Source organism: Phoca vitulina, unplaced genomic scaffold (assembly GCF_004348235.1).
Source record: "Phoca vitulina isolate PV1807 unplaced genomic scaffold, GSC_HSeal_1.0 scaffold3, whole genome shotgun sequence".
Classification (NCBI taxonomy): domain Eukaryota; kingdom Metazoa; phylum Chordata; class Mammalia; order Carnivora; family Phocidae; genus Phoca; species Phoca vitulina.
Genome location: NW_022589706.1, coordinates 73,111,999 through 73,132,506, shown reverse-complemented (window position 1 = coordinate 73,132,506; position 20,508 = coordinate 73,111,999). Strand labels below are relative to the sequence as shown.

Here is a 20,508-nt window from a genome sequence, read left to right as displayed (position 1 = left end):
ATACAGAAATGTGAAAGACCAGTGGAAAATTGTTGCTAAATACATGGTTACTCCAGAATTCTCCTTGTCAAGAGAGAAAGTTAAAATTTGAGTCTGCAGAAAGACCCAGAGCAAAAGCCCAAGAGAGCCTTATTGTTTCATTAAACTGATCCATAAGGCAGAGGGATGGCTGAGTGGTAAGAGGAAGAATGCAGTGAAGAACCGTGAAAGCAGGAGAGAATAAAGAGAGAGCATCAAGCAGAAAACAGAGTGGTTCAGGATATCAGTTTGTTTGTTATTCTTTACATCACCCACTGTATTCTTTGGGAAACTCACAGCATGACACTGGGCCGTGCTTTTTGGGAACCTAGCCCTAAGGAACTTGTTACTCAGGCTGCAGTCACCTTTCTCTTTCTCCTAAACTATAGCTCTGATCCTATCACTCCCTGCATCAGTAAGCTCAAACTTCTTATTAACCCTCAAAGTCTTTCCTTATTTCATGGAGCAGCTTCTTAAAATAAAAGCAGTCCTTCACATCATAAACCCACCACTCACTCAAATTTATTTGCCATAAGTTGCCGATATTTTCTGATTTTTCTGATTGATAGGCTGCTCCAGAGGCCTAATCAACATTCAACGAACAAATAAAGATTATAAAAACAGGAATGAATTAAATGAAATTCCAGTGTTACACTTTCTTGGAACATAGTAAAGGTGGCCTATTCTTGGCCAGTCTGCCAGCTAGTTACATTGTCAAGACAAACAATATTGAGGACAAAAGAGGTAAGGCAGTAGGGGAAGAAGTGAATATAGTTACTTTGGTTTACCTCTCTTTTCCTCCTATATTCATAAATTACAAGTGTAATTTATAATTTCTATGGGTATAATTTACATTTCTATGGGTAGAATATTGTAAGGCTATCTACCCCATCTTCAGCAATCGTTTCTGGTTTTCCTCCATCTGTAATGAAGGCCTAAATCAATTTATCATAAGCCTGATTTCTGTTAGTCTAAGGGCTTTACTCCTCTTGTATTATACCCTAAAAGCTCTTTTCAAAAAAAAAAAAAAAATCTCTCTAATGATTAAATTAAGTCCCTGTCCAACCAAATGTATACATTTGGCTTAGTTTCATCTTCATGAGGGGGAAGGAAAAATTTTGCATTCAGAAAAATTGAAAGTCTAAAAAATTGGCCATAACCAGTGAAAGCAGCCAACAAGAACTTGTTCTTCAATTTCATTAAATTCTACTCCTGTATATTCTCTGAAAGCAATTTGTATCTCCTTCACAATATTGACGACAGGGAAGACATCCTCCACTTACCATGAACCAAAGAGCTAAAGAAAGTTTCTTTAATTAAGAGTAATTCCTAACCATGTCTTATTTTCTATTTCTCCATTCCCATGTTAGATATCATAATCCCCCTGGATATATGTTAGAAACATGAGTACAATAAACATTGTCCCCATTATGAGAAATTATTTTTCATCTGATGGTCAATCACCATGCAGTCCTATTAGCTTCTAATATACAGAGGCAGTAGAGTTTAAAACAACATTTCCCAGTCTCCCTTGCAGTTAGGAAGCTGGATATAATTTGGGTACTGCCAGTCAGGTCACATACAGGAGATTTTAACTCAAATTAACAAGGATAGAATTATGGTTCCCTCACTGAACAAGGAGCTCCTAACTTCAGCATCTTCTGGCTGAAGGAATGGAGGAATGAAAGTACAAGGCTCTGAGCAGACATGTATGTCGAAGCTTCTGTTTTTAAACTTAGTGAAGGTGGCTGAAGCAGTGGCAAGTTTAGTGGCTTAGTTCTGTGGTATGGTTTTGAAAGTTTGTCATGGAATTATCAGAACGCCTCTCCTGGATTCTTTCCTGATATTATGCAAAGTCATGGGCAGCCATGAGGCTAATTGAGGTAAATAAAAGCATTTTTTAAGGGTACCTGGGTGGCTCAGTTGATTGTCCGACTCTTGATTTCAATTCAAGTCATGATCTCAGGGTCCTGATATCAAGCCCCATTTGGAGTCCCATGCTGGGCTCCACAGTCAGCTGGGAATCTCCTTCTTTCTCTCTCTCTCACTCTCTCTCTCTCTCTCCCTCTTCCTCTCCCTCTGCCCCTCCTCTCTCTCTGGCTGTCAAAATAAATAAAATCTTTTTTTAAAAAGCATTTTTAAACGTCGATTATAATTACCTAAATTGCATAACATCCACTAATTCCGGAATAATAAAATAAAAACAAAATAATCACAGGATGTCATCAAATAGAAACACCATCCTTAGAAATTTAGAATATTTCCTCTAGTCTATTCTTTACTCAAAAACGTCTTTTATTTTATAGCTCTGATTATATTGTAGAAATTTTTTTATAAACTACATTTTTCATAGAACAGTAAGATTTTCTCGTGTCATTTAAATGCTTCAAAAATTACATTTAATTCCTGTGTGATATTTTATAAGAGGAAATGCTTCTTTTCACTTACAATATTTTATGCAGTAAGTGGAACAATTTTCCAAAACACTCATGTCATTTTGAAACACCCCTTCCCCTTCCCCATGAAGACAAAACAAATTACCTGGCTCATTCCCTCATTCATTCATATCTTCATTGCTTCGGTCAAGAGATATTTTTGAAGGATCTGTACAACATCAAGAACTCTTTCAAGTGCTGAGGAGAGAGCAATGAAGAAAACAGGAAAAACTCCTAGCCTGATGATTGCGGGCATTTGGGGTAGGGTTTGCGGGTAGCAAGGCAAAAATATATATATACAACTTAGATAATGTCAAGTGCTAAGGTGAAAAATAAAGCAGGTTAAGGGGACAGGGAATTTCAAGAATTGCAATTTCAGATAGGGCAGCTCTATTTGCTTCCTAGGGCTGCTGTAACAAAACGCCACAAACCAGATGGCTTAAAACAACAGAAATTGATTGTCTCACAGTTCTGGAGCCTAGAAGTCTGAAATCAAGGTGTCAGCAGGGTCATGTTCCTTCTGAAACCTGTGAGGGAAGCTTTCCTTGCCTCTTAGCTTCTGGTGGGTTGGAGGTCATCTGGAGAAGCAGGCTTCCCACCGAGCAGGGAGCCTGATGCGGGGCTCGATCCCAGGACCCTGGGATCATGACCTGAGCCGAAGGCAGATGCTCAACGGCTGAGCCACCCAGGTGCCCCGGGTTGGAGGCCATCTTTAGCATTCCTTGGCTTGTACCAGCGTAGCTCCAACCGTGCCTTCATGGTCATATGCTGTTCTCTCAGTGTGTCTCTGTGTTCACATGGTCTCCTTATGTGGATACCAGTCATATTGGATTAGGTGGCCAATCTACTCCAGTATGACCTCACCTCAACTAATTCCATCTATAATGATCCTATTTCCAAATTAGATCGCCTTCTGAGGTACTGGGTATTAGGACGTCCACATATTTCCCCCCCCTCCAGAGGACACCATTCAACCCACAGCAGCAGCATGAGAGGTCATGAAGAAAAGTGACATTTGAATAATGGTCAGTAAAGAAAGTAAGGGGATGAGCCATGGGGATATCTTGGAGAAGAATGTTTCAGGCTGAGAAAATAAGAAGCCTTGCAGATTCTAACAGAATCACTATGGTGGGAAGGGATTGAAAAGTGCAGGAGGGACGCAGGGAACCCAGTTAGGAAGTAATAGCAATATGGGAGGTGAGACATGATTGTGCCCAGACCAGGACACTAGCAGGGGAGGAGGTATTTAATCCATTTCCTGACATTACACCATCCTTACATTCCTGAGATTCTCCCAGATCACACATGATAATGAGCTAAGTTAACAAAGCACAGAGTTCATGTAATCAGACTCATATTAAAAGCCACTTCCACACTTAGGCACTGCACTATTTACAGAAACAGCTTAACGGGTATTTGCAATTCTATGTTCATGAATACTGTTTCACAGGTTGGGTGTGTAAGCACAAAAATTTAAAAATGTACTAAGGAGTTAACATTGAAAAGACTTGCCACGAAAAAGGAGGGGGTTACATGCTCTTAACATCATTTTTATGCGTGACTTTTGACAAACATCTAAATGTATCTATTCACAACAATAAGGGAAATCAAATTAGTAAACAGAATGGGTCAAAAAATGCTGTGAACAAAATAACTGAATGACTCATTTATTCATTTTCTAAGTCTGTTTAAATTCTTCCATAAGAAAATGCATGTGAAAGTGTCTTTTTAAGAATGAGGGTTTCTTTTTATTTCAGCATTTTATTTTATTGTAGTTTATTTTATTTCATGAGAAATTTGGGTTGTGACTTCTCAGAAAATAATTGCCACTTTGATCTATCTAATTTATCTGTATACAACTGTTCAAATAGCAGAGTTTAATAATACTGGGGGGTAAGGGGATTTGGATTCTTCTTAGTGTTTACCTATTCAGCAGGCCCCAAATATGCTTATCTCTAACTTAAAAAGCCATATGTCGTGTCAACATTTCCAGTTTTTTTTTTTTATTTTGAAGATACTAAATCCACAGAAAATTTGAAATATTAATATAATTAACACTTACATATCCTCAGACATATTAATCAAACTGTGCACATTTGGCCACATTTGCTTTATCTCCCCTTTTTTTTTTTTTTTCTGGTGATGAACCATTTGATGGAAAGTTGCAGACATAGTGACATTTAAGTCCTACTTCAGCATATAAATCCTAAGAATAAGACAAGCAACTACATTACCACAATACCATTATTATACTAGAAAAGTCAATGTCCACACAACACTACACAAAATACTCTATACTTGTCCATTTTCCCCAAAAGAAGTATTTTATCCTCTCTTTTCTTTTTTCCCTATCCAAGAAGAATCAATCATTGCCTTTGTCGTTATTTCTTTCAAGTGAGAACAGTGTCTTCTCCTTTTAGTTTTTGGAATTTTTGTTCTGTTTTGTTTTTTATGACATTGTGGAGTTTTTTGTTTTGCTTTGTTTTGTTTTGTTTTGTTTTTTGGTTTTGGGTTTTGTGCTAGCATCCAGGCCAGTTGTTTGTAGAGTGCTCTAAATTCTGGATTTGTCTTTTTGCTTCTTCATGATTAAATTCAGTTTAAGTATTTTGGCATAAGTATTACATAAGTGATGTTTTATACTCATTATTGTACCATATCAAGAAGCATTATCAGTATGATGCTAAATTTAATTACTATTTGAGGCTCTGATCTATAGATATCTCCAACATACAATTATACCTTTGTATTTAGTAAATTATCTGTTCGATGATACTTTGGCATCATATTCCCTAAAAACCTTTCACCCCATGGTTTTAACACCCACTGGTCTCCTTTTCCTGAATCCGTTTTTATAGGCATGACTATTTTAGTAAAATAAAATACTTTTTTAGCATCCAGGAACAACCTATGCACTGTAATTATAGCTTTTATAGTGCCCATTTACTCATCACAAAACTAATCCCATGGTGACCCACAAATTTATCACATCAGTACCATAAACAACAGAAGTTTTGAAACATTTTGTTTTTTTAATATTTTTTTATTTTTTTTAAATTGTAAATTTCCTTGTGGATTTCTCTGAACATAGTGAACTTTGTATGAACAGCTATGACATGCTAACAATGATTTTCTCTCAAACTGTGGCAAAGATGAGTAAACAAACTGGTGTACTCTTTTCCCTCCAAGCTCTTCTCCTGCCTTAGAGAAAACATTTCCCCCTTCCTATTTGAGTGGCTTCATCCAGGCCATCATTATTTACATGACTCTTTAATTAAACCAATTATCGCAAAGTGATCCCAATTTCTTCATTACTGTCCTTTCCTTTACTTAGCGGTGCTCAGAATTTACATCCACTTGACAATTAAAGCTCCAAAACAGTTAGTAAAGCCTTTTATATCTGGTTTTCATTAGTTCATATTAAACGATTCATTGGCTTGATTTTCACTTCAGTGAGCCCTCTCATAAAATCTGGTTAGACGTGATGGTGATAGAGCACGTGAAAGGAAATGAATTAATACATCAGCAAAAACACTGCCAAGCAGACTATTTTAACACATTTTATTATCTCATGTACATACTTGTCATTCATAGGAGAGATATATCAGAATGAGAAGAGTGAGGACTCTAAGCAGTTTTCAGGTTGAAAGGATGAAATGAAGCACAAGTTCTGCTTTCACTTACTGAAGCAGGTGTGTAGTCAGCAAGTCTCTCTGGAGAGGCCTTCTTCCTAGCATTATAGAAGTTCCCATTAATGCCCTCCAGTTAAGGCTTTTATAGCATTTACTATTTGAAGCCATAATTTCAGATTGGTACATAGGACATTTGTGTGTGTGTGTGTGTGTGTGTGTGTGTGTGTGTGAGAGTTATTTTAACTAACAGAAAATACTGATTGCAAACTCAGCTTTATTGTGGAATAGGAATATGCCTGTATGCACAGCACATGTATGTATGTGTGTATATATGTATGTGTGTTACCCAGTTATATGGCTTTTTATATTTGAAATCATAAACATAAACAATTTAGAAACTCAGTAATCCTAAAGAATACATTTTCTTGTTTGATTCACAAGAATCTAGAGAGCATATCCAAAACTGTATTTGTTCAAAAAACTTGTAGAGGGGAAAATAGAGTGTCTTGATGATCTAAATCTAAGTAAATCATTTCTCATAAGTAAAGATAGTTAAACATGAAGATGGTTTAAATACTTTTGCTCATATTTGTTTGTATCTGAAAATATGTCTGATAAGATGGAAAACAGTTAGAACATAGAAACACAGGTCCAAGAAACAGCATTTTATAAAATACATCAACCACATTCATTATCCTCTAATTAAAAAAAAATCTGTTTTAAGATCGCAGGTCTTCAAGTCCTCAAAAATACACCAAGGCAAATTCCACATATCCTAATAGACAGATATGGTTTTTTATAAACCCCAAAAAGCTGTGAACTTTTATAAGAATATAGATACCAGGGGCTGTACATTAACTCATCAAAGGTAAATTGCTTTCACATTTTCCAATCAAGAACACAAGAGTGGTTTTTATGCCTGTAAATTGAATTCAGCATTATAGCAAAAATAAGAGATGCAACTTCATTTTACAGTAAAGTGAAGGCATATTTCCCTCCCCGCGACTATATATAATGTGTAGTCCTAAGTACAAGGTAGTCAAACCAGTCCCCTCATTAATGACTGTTAAAAATCGTCAGCCTGTTTCTTTAACATCTCTGGAACATAAGCTTCTTGATGGAGACCATTTTCTCTATTTTTCTTACTCTTTATCCCAGGCTGGTAAATGGTATGTATTCAATAAATATTTGTTAAATGAGCATTTGTTTTTTTTTCCCTATTATAGATCCTCCTCTGGTTGCTGAAGCATTGGACTAGAATGTTCATGTGAACTTTCTGGCTACTCTTCTCTCTCTAATATCTCTTCATTAATATTCCCATCAACTCCTACAGCTTCCCCCAGCTTCTCTTTAGACACAGGTCCAAAAGACCCATCTCCCACCTTAACTTCTCCCATAAGTTCTAATTTCTCTATTTATTAGCTAATTCATTTTCCCTCCATGTCTTTCATGGATTTAAAACTTGGTATGGCCATAAAGAGCCCTAGGCCTGGAATTGGAAAATTTGGTGTTAATTCATGGCCTTGCTAGCTATAAACTCCGTGCTGTAACTAAATTACATTATCCTTCCCAGTCTCTGAGCTTTAGTTTCCTCTTCTACAAAATAGAGATAAAAAAAAAATAACCCCCTAAATTTATGATAACAAAATTAAATCTATATAAAAGGCTTTTTATCAATTCCAGAGCATGGTACACATATAAGGGTGTTATCACTGTTGTCATTATTCCTTATGCCAAGGCTGTACCAAATTTTCCATTGGTTAATAAGATCGGGCTTGTTATTTGACTTCCTACTTGACTGGAAGAAACATGAGACTGCAATCATCTAATTCATACTCTACATCTGCTCTCTCTCTAGTTCCAGCTGTTGCAGATTACTGTTCCTCAAGTACAACTCATGTCATGTCACTCGTTCATGGAAAATCCTCCCATGCCTGCCCTTTATCTGTTCCTAAGTCCAAAGTGTTTCACTTTGCATTTAAGACCATAGCCTACTTTCCTTGTCTTATTCCTTTGATCCCGCTTCCTATTCATTTTGCTCTTGTGAAATTTTGTTCTGCATGTGAGTCATCAAGCTTTCCCTCTTTCACAATTCTTTTCATTCTATTACTTTGAATGCCATTCCTCTTCAAGGTGTTCGAATTCTGTTTTTTAAGGCCCAATACACATGGTGTGTTAATTCTGTCCCTCTGAGAAACACACTGCAAGATGCAATTAGATATGCAAGATTTTTTTCCTCAGGAAAGTCTGTGAAAGCTGAAGATGAGATAGAAGAAGGCAAAGATATGCAAGTCTGAGACACATGAAGGCAAGGTAGAAGGAATCACGTAGGAAGAGAATCTTACTACAACACAGTTCAGTGAAAGTTTCAACCAAGCCAGTATGAAATCCTCAATTCAGAGTCTTCCTGTTGAGGATTTGAACATCTCAAAAGAATGGGCTGGAATTAGTACCCCATCAAGCTCAGTCATTGGCTGGCAAGAGCCAATGGAAAGACTAGCCTGGCTCCAACATAGGGAGGGGCCCTGAGGGTCAGCTGCTGGAACTCAGGGTCAACAATTCTCTCCTCAGCAGGAGATCTGAATGGTATATTTTCATGACCATCACACATGGCAACCTGGGACATTTTCATTCTTCTTTCAATCATCATGGTACTTTGCCTCTCAAGCTCTCAGGAAATATCACTTTCAACCTCAAATTTAATTACATATACCATAGGTTTCTTACTAGATTTTAAGTTTACCTTTAGTGAATAAGTCATTTCTTTTTCATTTTTGCTTTTTTTCTAAAACACAGATTACATTTTGAAATATAGCTGTGGGCTTGGTAGCCATGGCATAGATGCTCTGAGGAACTAAAATCAAGCTATGGAAAAAAACTGGGAAATACCATGTTTTGGTTATCTATTGATGTGTAACAAACTACTCTAAAACTCAGTGGGTTAAAATAACAGAAATTGCTTATTAGTTATGATTCTATGGGTTGGTGGGTTGACCATGAATTGCCACTGCTTCATGTTGAAGGAGATCAGGACACACCACCCTGAAATATGCCATTTTGACACAATGATTATTTTGAGCTGAAAGCACTTTCAATAAACAGCAGCTGAGCTTCCCCTTTTCTAGCTAAAACAGGCCAAAAAATTTCCCATTGAAAAGTGCCCTTTTTGTACCAGGAAGATAAGAACATCCTTATCATTAGGCACTTGGAGTTGACACTGAAATGGGTCTGTACAAAAAACTTGCTAAAATATCTGATCTTCCACGAGTTTTACTCCCCCACCATACCATATATTCCCTACTTATTACCCCAGAATTTACTGTCCCTAACCCAAAATCCTTTGTCTTTTCATTACTTCACAAATGTGTTTTTCTTTGCCTAAAAAGTATAAAAGCTTTCTGCTCCACGCACTTGTTCAGGAGAGAATTTTTCCTCTCCTACAATGTGGTATCAGGTAGGCCCCTGGGCAAAATAAGAGGTCTGAGGGTTTCATTTGCATAGTTGGCAGCTGAGACTGTCAGCCAGGGGCTCCTGTTCTCCATGCCAATCATCCCATGTGGCTACTTGTCATTCTTCATATATCTTGGTATCTGGAATCCAATAAGAATATTCCAAGAGGACAGGTTAATGTCTAGTGTTAGTGTTGCCTTGGCCAAAGAGAGTCACATGGCCATGCCTGGAGTTGTTATGGGGGGGAGGGGACTCACAAGGACATAACTATCAAGGGTCATGTGTCACTGGGGGCCCCCAAATTTCAACCTCCCACATACCACTAAAATAAAATATGGGAAGTGGTTCATTAAAATATATTTTTGAATTGCAAAGATACAATAAAAGGATAGATGAAATAGGAATAAAGATACAAGATTTTGAAAAAAAATTGAAAATAGAGGATGAGTCATATGATTTTGCAGGCCACTGCTTTTTTATTATATATAACACTTTTTTATTAATGAATTTTGCATGAGAGTGACAGAAATCTCAGTCAAGAAGGCTTAAACAAACAATACTTTTTAAGGAATGTTCAGAGTAAAGATAGAGTTTTGTCAAATACTTTTAACACACACACACACCATATATAGTCTGTTCCTTGAGAATCTCATACTACAATAATATCATGCACACAATCCCTACATAGACTAGATTTTTTTAAAAATTGTAAGAAATAGGAATAGTATTTAAAAATCCACAATACAATGAAAAATAGGAAGGGAAAATATAAGACAGTTATTAACATGAGCAATTTTAGCGTTGTGGTGCCTTTGTCCAATTACATTCGCAAGAGGCCTCAGCCAAATACAGCAACTATACAACTAACCAAATAGAGTAGAGAACAGATCAGGATAAACTTTTCTCAAATGATATAACTATTTAAAATCAGCAGAGTTTGGGGGGACCTGGGTGGCTCAGTCGTTGGGCGGCTGCCTTCGGCTCGGGTCATGATCCCAGAATCCTGGGATTGAGCCCCGCATGGGGCTCCCTGCTCCGCAGGAAGCCTGCTTCTCCCTCTCCCACTCCCCCTGCTTGCGTTCCCTCTTTTGCTGTCTCTCTATGTCAAATAAATAAATAAAATCTTAAAAAATATATAAAAATAAAATCAGCAGAGTTTCAAGCTACAAGGCAATTGCCTCAAAGGGATACACTGTTCCATTAGGTGTCTGGAGTGACTAATGAAAGGCTGTTGGACTATTTTCAAAATTTAGAAACATAAGATAAGCAAACTCAAGAATTAAAGCAAATCATCAACATATTTGGCTTTTGCCTGGTGTTATATAAAGCCAGTATACTAGGCTTGGTTTTTATTCAATAATCAGAAACTCAGAAATTTGCTTTCTTTGATTACCATGAAATGGGGAAATACTTTTAGCCCTAGGAAAAGAACTGTCTACAGGACCCAGAATAGTGCCTGATTTATGGCAAGTGATCAACATTATTTGTTTAATAAATAAATGTCTGCCAATTAATTTGGCGATTTGCTAGAGAAAATATCTTCAAACACAGGATTCATGAGAAAAAAATACAAATGAAGACTCTGTTATTGAGAAAGGAGTTTTATATCATCTAGATACTGAACTATCCCATGCATTATCACTAGCTATGTGACTAAATATGAATCAAAGGTAAAATTAAATGGCATTTGTCAATAGTTCTAAAGGATGACACCTTATGCACCGCCAAACAAGTGACTTAGTATCTGGTGATAGACTCTAAATGTTCATTTGGGTATCACTAGACAATGAGCAGCTGTAGCTCTTATATGAGACATGATTTTAGGAATCATTTTTGATGTATCGATGTTTTGTAAGTTGAGGCAGATGTTCCCAAGGCCTGGGTTTGATCGATGTCCCACCTCGTTATTGCTATGCACATAGAGTTGTACCTCTCCTGCCTCCACACATGGTCACTGAATCATTGAAGAGTATTCTAGGTGTGAGAGTATATATTTCCTTTTCCTCCAGGAATCCCAAATTACTTAAGAACATAATTCCCTGGGGCGCCTGGGTGGCTCAGATGGTTAAGCGTCTGCCTTTGGCTCAGGTCATGATCTCAGGGTCCTGGGATCGAGTCCCACATCGGGCTCCCTGCTCCTTGGGAGTCTGCTTCTCCCTCTGCCTCTCTCTCTCTTTCTCTCTGTCTCTCATGAATAAATAAATAAAATCTTTAAAAAAAAAAAAAAGAACATAATTCCCTGTATTTTAAAATACCCATTTGTAAGGCATTCATAATGCTTTTGAGGCAACAACGTCTCTTAATGTCTTTGAAAGTGAGAGGTCACATACTAGTGTCCTCCCAGAGATCCTAAGGAACAGTCTAATGACTTGGCAGTAAGTCAGTCGTGGAACTGAGCTGAGAACATAGCTTGCTGGTCACAATTCTGCACCACCTCTTTCAGCACAACTATCAAAACCTCAGAGTATTTCAAATACTGAAAAGCATGGCACATATAATTTTTTTACTCATTTTAACTAGTGCATGAATTGCAAATGTATGCCTTTGAAATATTACTTCGGATAATTTGTGTAGACAAACAAAATGTAACCAAAATATTTCTTCTGACACCTAATGTGATTATAAAAGATTTAATTGCTTAAATACATTTTGATATTTATCCTATATTTACATGAAGACCTGGAACAGCTCTGTCAGGAATGTAACAGTACCTATACTATATAATACTGTAAATTAAAAATATATATTTATATACATTACCAGAAGGCAAATGACATGCATCGAATACCTTTCAAAAGTCTACAGAATAACGTATTAGTCTATGTCTTAAATACGTGAAAACATATTACACCATTTTTAAGTGTATGTGCAATTTTTAAAGATATGTAAAAATCATAAAAACATGTAAGTGCTTCATGGACATGTGCTCAAAACATCTTAAGCATCTTCATAACAGTGTGACAATGCTTTCAGGATCAGGCATAAACTCTTCTTATAAACAAGTCCATTCATTCGACATGTAATATTAACTCTAGTAAAACATGATTAAACATCATTAGATCCTCTTAACAGCATAAGCCCTGAATAATCCTTGTCATTTCTTTCAAATTGTTAAAGTATTTGAAAGATTAAATATTGTAATGAATTATTTTCAAGTTTTGAATCTTATTGTTAGTATTAAGACTTTAAATATTATTGAGTAGGAAAACTAATTAAATGAAAATCACTCCTTATCTGGGAAGAACAGTTACCAAATTGATAAAACAGAGTTTTACTGTGAAGGATAATTATTCTATGTCAACTAAGATGTTTTAACTTGATTAGACATTAGAGTACAGATCTTTTTAAATAAATATGTATACTGAATGGAAATACAATGTCTGTGAACAATAATATATTTGTAAATTGTTTTGAAATCAGTTATTAGAGGCACTGATAACATCATTGGAGGTAAATTTGGTTTCCACAAAAAGAGTTCCAGTTCCAGACCAGTTGGGATAGACTTCTTTCATCCCATTTCTTCCACTAAGTTCAAGTAAAACTCTGGACATAACACAACAAATATCATAAGAAAGGAATGAAAGGTGAAAAGAAGAAGGCATATCTTGATATTTGAGGAATGACACAGCAGTGGGTTCTCTGGGTCATCTTTTTGCTTTTCCTATATTCCAGACTGGGGGCTAGAGAAGCTGGCAACCCAGAAATGTCAATAGACAGAGACAAAAAAAAAAAAAAAAACGGCCCAAGAAAAGACTGCTCTCTCTAGCCAAAGAATCAGTAACTTTCTTCAGCCAACATCTCACACACACACACACACACACACACACACACACACACACACACACACAAACATGCGCTTACCACTTCACCATCACCACCTTTCCCTTCTCTCCTTCCCCCTTCCCTTGCAATGTCATCAAAGGCAAAGTGGAGAGCTGGGGCTTGCAACTCTGCCCAGCCTTAGAAGGTGGCATTACACTATCTCAGTTATGCTTGTGTCAGTGGAGGCCAAAGGGTAGACCACCTCCCTGCACAGGCAGGAGGAACTCCCTCCCATCCCAACCAGAGTGCTGAGAGAGAGAGCTAGGGAAAGGGGTTCCTTAAACCTATATGTGATGTCCTAGGCTGACCTCTGAGTAACCCATATGAAAAACTGACCAGATTTAGCATTACAAAATATTTGAGAGCTGGACAGCTGTTCGGAAAAGCACTAGCATTTTCTGACTAGCCTCTGAGTACCACACAAAGCAGAGTAGAGCAGCAATGCAAAGATGGAAAACTAAATTACCATTGGAACCACAAATGTAGACCAGAACTTGTATGCTGAACCTAGACAAGGTAACTGCCTGATAAACAGAAGATTTAAATATGACCCAGAGTCTAGGGCACCTGGGTGGCTCAGTTGGTTAAGCGACTGCCTTCAGCTCAGGTCATGATCCTGGAGTCCCGGGATCGAGTCCCGCATCGGGCTCCCTGCTCGGCGGGGAGTCTGCTTCTCCCTCTGACCCTCCCCCCTCTCATGTGCTTTCTCTCTCTCTCTCTCTCAAATAAATAAATAAAATCTTTAAAAAAAAAAAAAAAAAAATATGACCCAGAGTCTAATACCATAATAACCAAAATGTCCAGGGTATATTAGAAAATCACTTGGCATATCAATAACCAGGAAAATCACAGCTGGAATATTGAAAAGATAATTAACAAATAGCAACCCCAAGGCAAATCAGTTATCAGAATTACCTGACAAGAGTTTCAATGCGGCCACCTAAAAATACTTCAGTGATCAATTACAAACACTATTGAAACAAGGCGAAAGGATAGAAAATTTCAACAAAACAGTAGAAGGTTAAAAAAGAAAAAAAAAGGGGGGGCACCTGGGTGGCTCAGTCAGTTAAGCGTCTGCCTTCGACTCAGGTCATGATCCCAGGGTCCTGGAATCAAGCCCCGCATCGGGCTCCCTGCTCAGCGTGAAGTCTGCTTCTCCCTCTCCCACTCCCCCTGCCTGTGTTTCCTCTCTCGCTGTGTCTCTGTCTGTCAAATAAACAAATAAAATCTTTAAAAAAAAAAAAAAAAAAGAACCAAATGGAAATTATAGATTGAGGTTGAAAAAAACCACAAAAACCAAAATAAAAATTTCACTGGATATGCTCTCTAGCAGAATAGAGATGACAGAAGAAAGAATCAATAAATTTGAAGACAATCAATAAAAGTCACAAAATCTGAGCAACAGAAAGAAAATAGATTGAAAATAAAAAATGAACAAAGCTTCAGGGACATGTAGACAATAAAGAAGATCTAAAACTTATGTTGTTAAAGTTCCAGAAGAAGAGAAAAATGTCAGCCTCAAAAAATATTTGAAGTAGTGACTAACAATTTCCCAAATTTGGCAGGAGGTACAAGCTTTCATATTTAAGAATATTAATAAATTTTAAAAACTAGAAAACCACACCAAAATACATCATAATCTGATTTATGAAAACTAAAAATAAAGAAAAATAATCTTGAAAACAGTACAATATGACACATTACCTACAAACGAACAACAAATCAAATGATAATGGACTTCTCATCTGAAACCATGAAGGCCAGAAGGAATTGGCAAAACATTTTTCAAGTGCTGAAAGGAAAGAACATCAACCCGAACAAATTTCTATATACTCAGGAATGAAGGGAAAATAAAGACATTTTCAGATGAAGATAACTAAGATAATTTATTGCCAACAGACCAGACTAACTATATAGCTCTTGGAAGTTCTTTGGTCAAAAAGGAAATGACAGAGGGAAACTTAGAACATCAGGGAAGGAAACAGGGCTATAGAATGTTCTTTGTTTAATAGAATGTAAAAATAGGGGTATATGTAAGAGAATATTTTCATTTTGAGTATTTAAAATTAAACTCTTTTGAAGACTTAGAACTGCTCTGTCCAATACACACACTGATCATATGTGGCTATCGAGCACTTGAATCTACTGAGTGGAGATGTGCTACATGTGTAAAATATACCTTAAATTTCAAAGGTCTAGTACAAAAAGTATAAAATATTCTATTAATGTTTTTGTTAATTATATGTTGAAAGGATAATATTTTGGATATATTGGATTAAGTAAAATAGGTTATTAAAATTGAAATTAATTTCATCCTTTTTTTTAGTGTGGCTATTACAAAATTTAAAGTTACATATGTGACTTCCATTTGTGGTTTGTTTGTATTTTTATTGGGCATTGTTAATCTAAAGGGCTTGACATTCACGTTCGTTCATGAATAACTGCTAGAAGATGCCCTTCAGTGACACAAATTTAAAACTAGTAGAATCCAGTAAATCACAATCTTTTGTTCAAACATATTGATATATTTAAATAACTCCTGGTACAAAATCTTCGGAGACTGTAGTTTCAGAAGAATGTTTTAAAGGACTCTTCAGTAGGCATGTAAATTAACTTTTTTTATTTAAATTCAATTAACACATAGTGTATTATTAGTTTCAGAGGTAGAGTTCAGTGATTCATCAGTCTTATATAATACCCACTGCTGGTTACAGTCACATGCCCTCCTTAATGTCCATCACCCAGTTACCCCATTATCCCACACCTCTCCCCTCCAGTAACCCTCAGTTTGTTTCCTGTGGTTAAGAGTTTCGTATGGTTTGTCTCCCTCTCTGATTTCATCTTGTTTTATTTTTCCCTCCCTTCCCCCATGATTCTCTGTTTCGTTTCTTAAATTCCACATACTAGTGAGATCATATGATAATCATCTTTCTCTGATTGACTTATTTCACTTAGCATAATACCCTCTACTTCCATCCACATCATTGCAAATGGCAAGATTACATTTTTTTTGATGACTGAGTAGTATTCCATTGTATACATATACACCACATCTTCTTTATCCATCCATCTGTCGATGGACATCTGGGCTCTTTCCATAGTTTGGCTATTGTGGACATTGCTGCTATAAACTTTGAGGTGTGGGTGTCCCTTCAGATCACTCATTTGTATCTTTGGGGTAAATACCTGTTAGTGCAATTGCTGAGTCATAGGGTAGCTCTATTTTCAACTTTTTGAGGAACCTCCATACTCTTTTCCAGAGTGGCTGCATCAGCTTACATTCCCACTAACAGTGTAAGAGGTTTCCTCTTTCTCTACATCTTCGCCAACATTTTTTTCCCTGACTTGTTAATTTTAGCCATTCTGACTCGTGTGAGGTGGTATCTCATTGAGGTTTTGATTTGGATTTCCCTGATGCCGAGCGATATTGAGCACTTTTTCATGTGTCTGTTGGCCATTCATATGTCTTCTTTGGAGACATGTCTGTTCATGTCTTCTGCCCATTTCTTCACTGAATTATTTGTCCTTTGGGTGTTGAGTTTGATGAGTTCTTTATAGATTTTGGATACTAGCCCTTTATCTGATAAGACATTTGCAAATATCTTCTCCCATTCTGTCAGTTGTCTTTTGGTTTCGTTGACTGTTTCCTTTGCTGTGCAAAAGCTTTTTATCTTGATGAAGTCCCAATAGCTCATTTTTGCCTTTGTTTCCCTTGCCTTTGGAGACCTATCTAGTAAGAAGATGCTGCGGCCAAGGTCAAGAGGTTACTGCCTGTGTTCTCCTCTAGGATTTTGATGGATTCCTGTCTCAGATTTTGGTCTTTCATCCATTTTGAGTCTATTTTTGTGTGTGGTGTAAGGAAATGATCCAGCTTCATTCTTCTGCATGTGGCTGTCCAATTTTCCCAACACCATTTGTTGAAGAGACTGTCTTTTTTCCATTGGACATTCTTTCCTGCTTTGTTGAAAATTAGTTGACCATAGAGTGGAGGGTCCATTTCTGGGTTCTCTATTCTGTTCCATTGATCTATGTGTCTGTTTTTGTGCCAGTACCATACTGTTTTGATGATTACAACTTGGTAATATAGCTTGAAGTCCAGAATTTGTGATGCCACCAGATTTAGTTTTCTTTTTCAACATTCTTTTGGCTATTTGGGGTCTTTTCTGATTCCATACAAATTTTTGGATGGTTTGTTCCAGCTCTGTGAAAAATGCTGATGGTATTTTGATAGGGATTGCATTGAATGCATAGATTGCTTTGGGTAGCACAGACATTTTAACAATTTTTGTTCTTCCACTCCATGAGCATGGAATATTTTTCCATTTCTTTGTGTCTTCCTCAATTTCTTTCATGAATGTTGTATAGTTTTCTAAGTACAGATCCTTTGCCTCTTTGGTTAGGTTTATCCCTAGGTATCTTATGGTTTGGGGTACAATTGTAAATGGGATCGACTCCTTTATTTCTCTTTCTTCTGTCTCATTGTTACTGTATAGAAATGCAACCGATTTCTATGCATTGATTTTATACCCTGCCACTATATCCTGCTGAATTCATGTATGAGTTCTAGCAGTTTTGGGGTGGAATCTTTGGGTTTTCCATATAGAGTGTCATGTCATACGCAAAGAGTGAGAGTCTGACTTCTTCTTTGCCAATTCAGATGCCTTTTATTTCTTTTTGTTGCCTGATTGCTGGGGCTAGGACTTCTAGTACTATGTTGAACATAGTGAGAGTGGACATCCCTGCCATGTTCCTGACCTTACAGGAAAAGCTCTCAGTTTTTCCCCATTGAGAATGATATTTGCTGTGGGTATTTCATAGATGGCTTTTATGATATTGAGGTATGTTCCCTCTATCCCTATATTCTGAAGAGTTTTAATCAAGAAAGTATGTTGTACTTTGTCAAATGTTTTTTCTGCATCTATTGAGAGGATCATATGGTTCTTGTCCTTTCTTTTATTAATATAGTATATCACATTGATTGATTTGTGGATGTTGAACCACCCTTGCAGCCCAGGAATAAATCCCACTTGGTTGTGGTGAAAAATCATTTTAATGTACTGTTGGATCCTATTGGCTAGTATCTTAGTGAGAATTTTTGCATCCATGTTCATCAGGGATATTGATCTGTAATTCTCCCTTTTGATGGGATCTTTGTCTGGTTTTGGGATCAAGGTAATGCTGGCCTCATAGAAAGAGATTGGAAATTTTCCTTCCATTTCTATTTTTTTGAAACAGCTTCAGAAGAATGGGTATTAATTCTTCTTCAAATGTTTGGTAGAATTCCCCTGGGAAGCCATCCAGCCCCGGACTCTTGTTTATTGGGAGATTTTTGATTACTGCTTCAATTTCCTTACTGGTGATGGGTCTGTCCAGGTTTTCTATTTATTCCTGTTTTAGCTTTGATAGTTTATATATTTCTAGGAATGAATCCATTTCTTCCAGATTGCCTAATTTGTTGGCATATAGTTGTTCATAATATGTTCTTATAATTGTTTATATTTCATCAGTGTTGGTTGTGATCTCTCCTCTTTCATTCATGATTTTATTTACTTGGGTCCTTTTCCTTTTCTTTTTGATAAATCAGGCCAGGGGTTTATTGATCTTATTAATTCATTCAGAGAACTAGCTCCTAGTTTCTTTGATCTGTTCTACTATTCTTTTGGTTTCTATGTTACTGATCTCTGCTATAATCTTTATAATTTCTCTTCTTCTGCTGAACTTAGGCTTTAAATTGCTGTTCTTCCTCCAGCTACTTTAGGTGTAAAGTTAGGTTGTGTATTTCTTGTTTCTTGAGAAAGGCTTGTATTGCTATGCACTTTCCTCTTAGGGCCACCTTTGCTGCATCCCACAGGTTTTGAACAGTTGTGTTTTCATTTTCATTTGTTTCCATAATTTTTTTAATTCTTTAATTTCCTGGTTGACCCATTCATTCTTTAGTAGGATGCTTTCTAACCTCCATGTATTTGAGTTCTTTCCAAATTTCCTCTTGTGATTGAGTTCAAATTCCAAAGCATTGTGGTCTGAAAATATGCAGGGAATGATCTCAGTCTTTTGGTACTGGTGGAGACATGATTTGTGACCCAGTATGTGAACTATTCTGGAAAATGTTCCATGTGTACTCGAGAAGAATGTGCATCCTGTTGCTTTAGGATGGAATGCTCTGAATATATCTGTAAAGTCCATCTGGTCCAGTGTCTCATTCAAAGCCCTTGTTTCCTTATTGATCTTCTGCTTAGACGATCTGTCCATTGCTGTGAGGGGGGTGTTAAAGTCCCCTACTATTATTGTATTATTAAGAATGTGTTTCTTTAATTTTGTTAATAATTGGTTTATATAATTGGCTGCTTGCATATTGGGGACATAAATATTTACAATTGCTAGATCTTCTTGTTGGATAGACCCTTTAATTATGATACAGTGTCCTTCCTCATCTCTTATTACAGTCTTTGGTTTAAATTCTAATTTATCTGATGTAAGGATTGATACCTTAACTTTCTTTTGATGTCCATTAGCATGATAAATGGACACTTTCAATCTGGAGGTGTCTTTGGGTCTAAAATGAGTTTCTTGCAGACAGCATATCGATGGGTCTTGCTTTTTTATCCAGTCTGATACTTTGTGTCTTTTGATTGGAGCATTTAACTCATTTATATTCAGAGTAACTATTGAAAGATTCGAATTTAGTGCCATTGAAAAAACATGGAACGCTTCACAAATTTGCGTGTCTCATCCTTGCACAGGGGCCATGCTAATAATCTTTTCTGTATTGTTCCAATTTTAGTATATGTGCTGCTGAAGTGAGCACAAGGCATGTAAATTATCTTAAGTTAAGTGTCTTATACAAGAGCAAGAGTTGCTGACTAAATACAGGCCTTGTTTTAAAAAACTTTTGGTCAAGATTTTATATTGGGATAACCTCTAAAAACACAATTGCAGTCTATAGCTTAAAGCAGCCAAGGAGAAAAGGAGGGGAAATACAGAGAGCTTTCTCAAACCAAAAGAAGTAAAAGATAAATAGACAAATAGAAAAGAAAGGAAAAGGATTATAAACAGAAATTATAGAATGATATGTTGAAAGTGAATATAAATATAAAAGTGACAGAAAAATGAACCCACCTATTAAGAGACAGAGCATATCATATAAGGGAAAAGAC

At 36.6% G+C, this 20,508-nt stretch overlaps 1 pseudogene; it reads right to left on the bottom strand.

Moving 5' to 3' along the window:
- Window positions 1-20,047: 20,047 nt before the first annotated feature.
- On the bottom strand, window positions 20,048-20,159 carry LOC116630318 (annotated as a pseudogene).
- Between the last annotated feature and the right edge of the window lie 349 nt (window positions 20,160-20,508).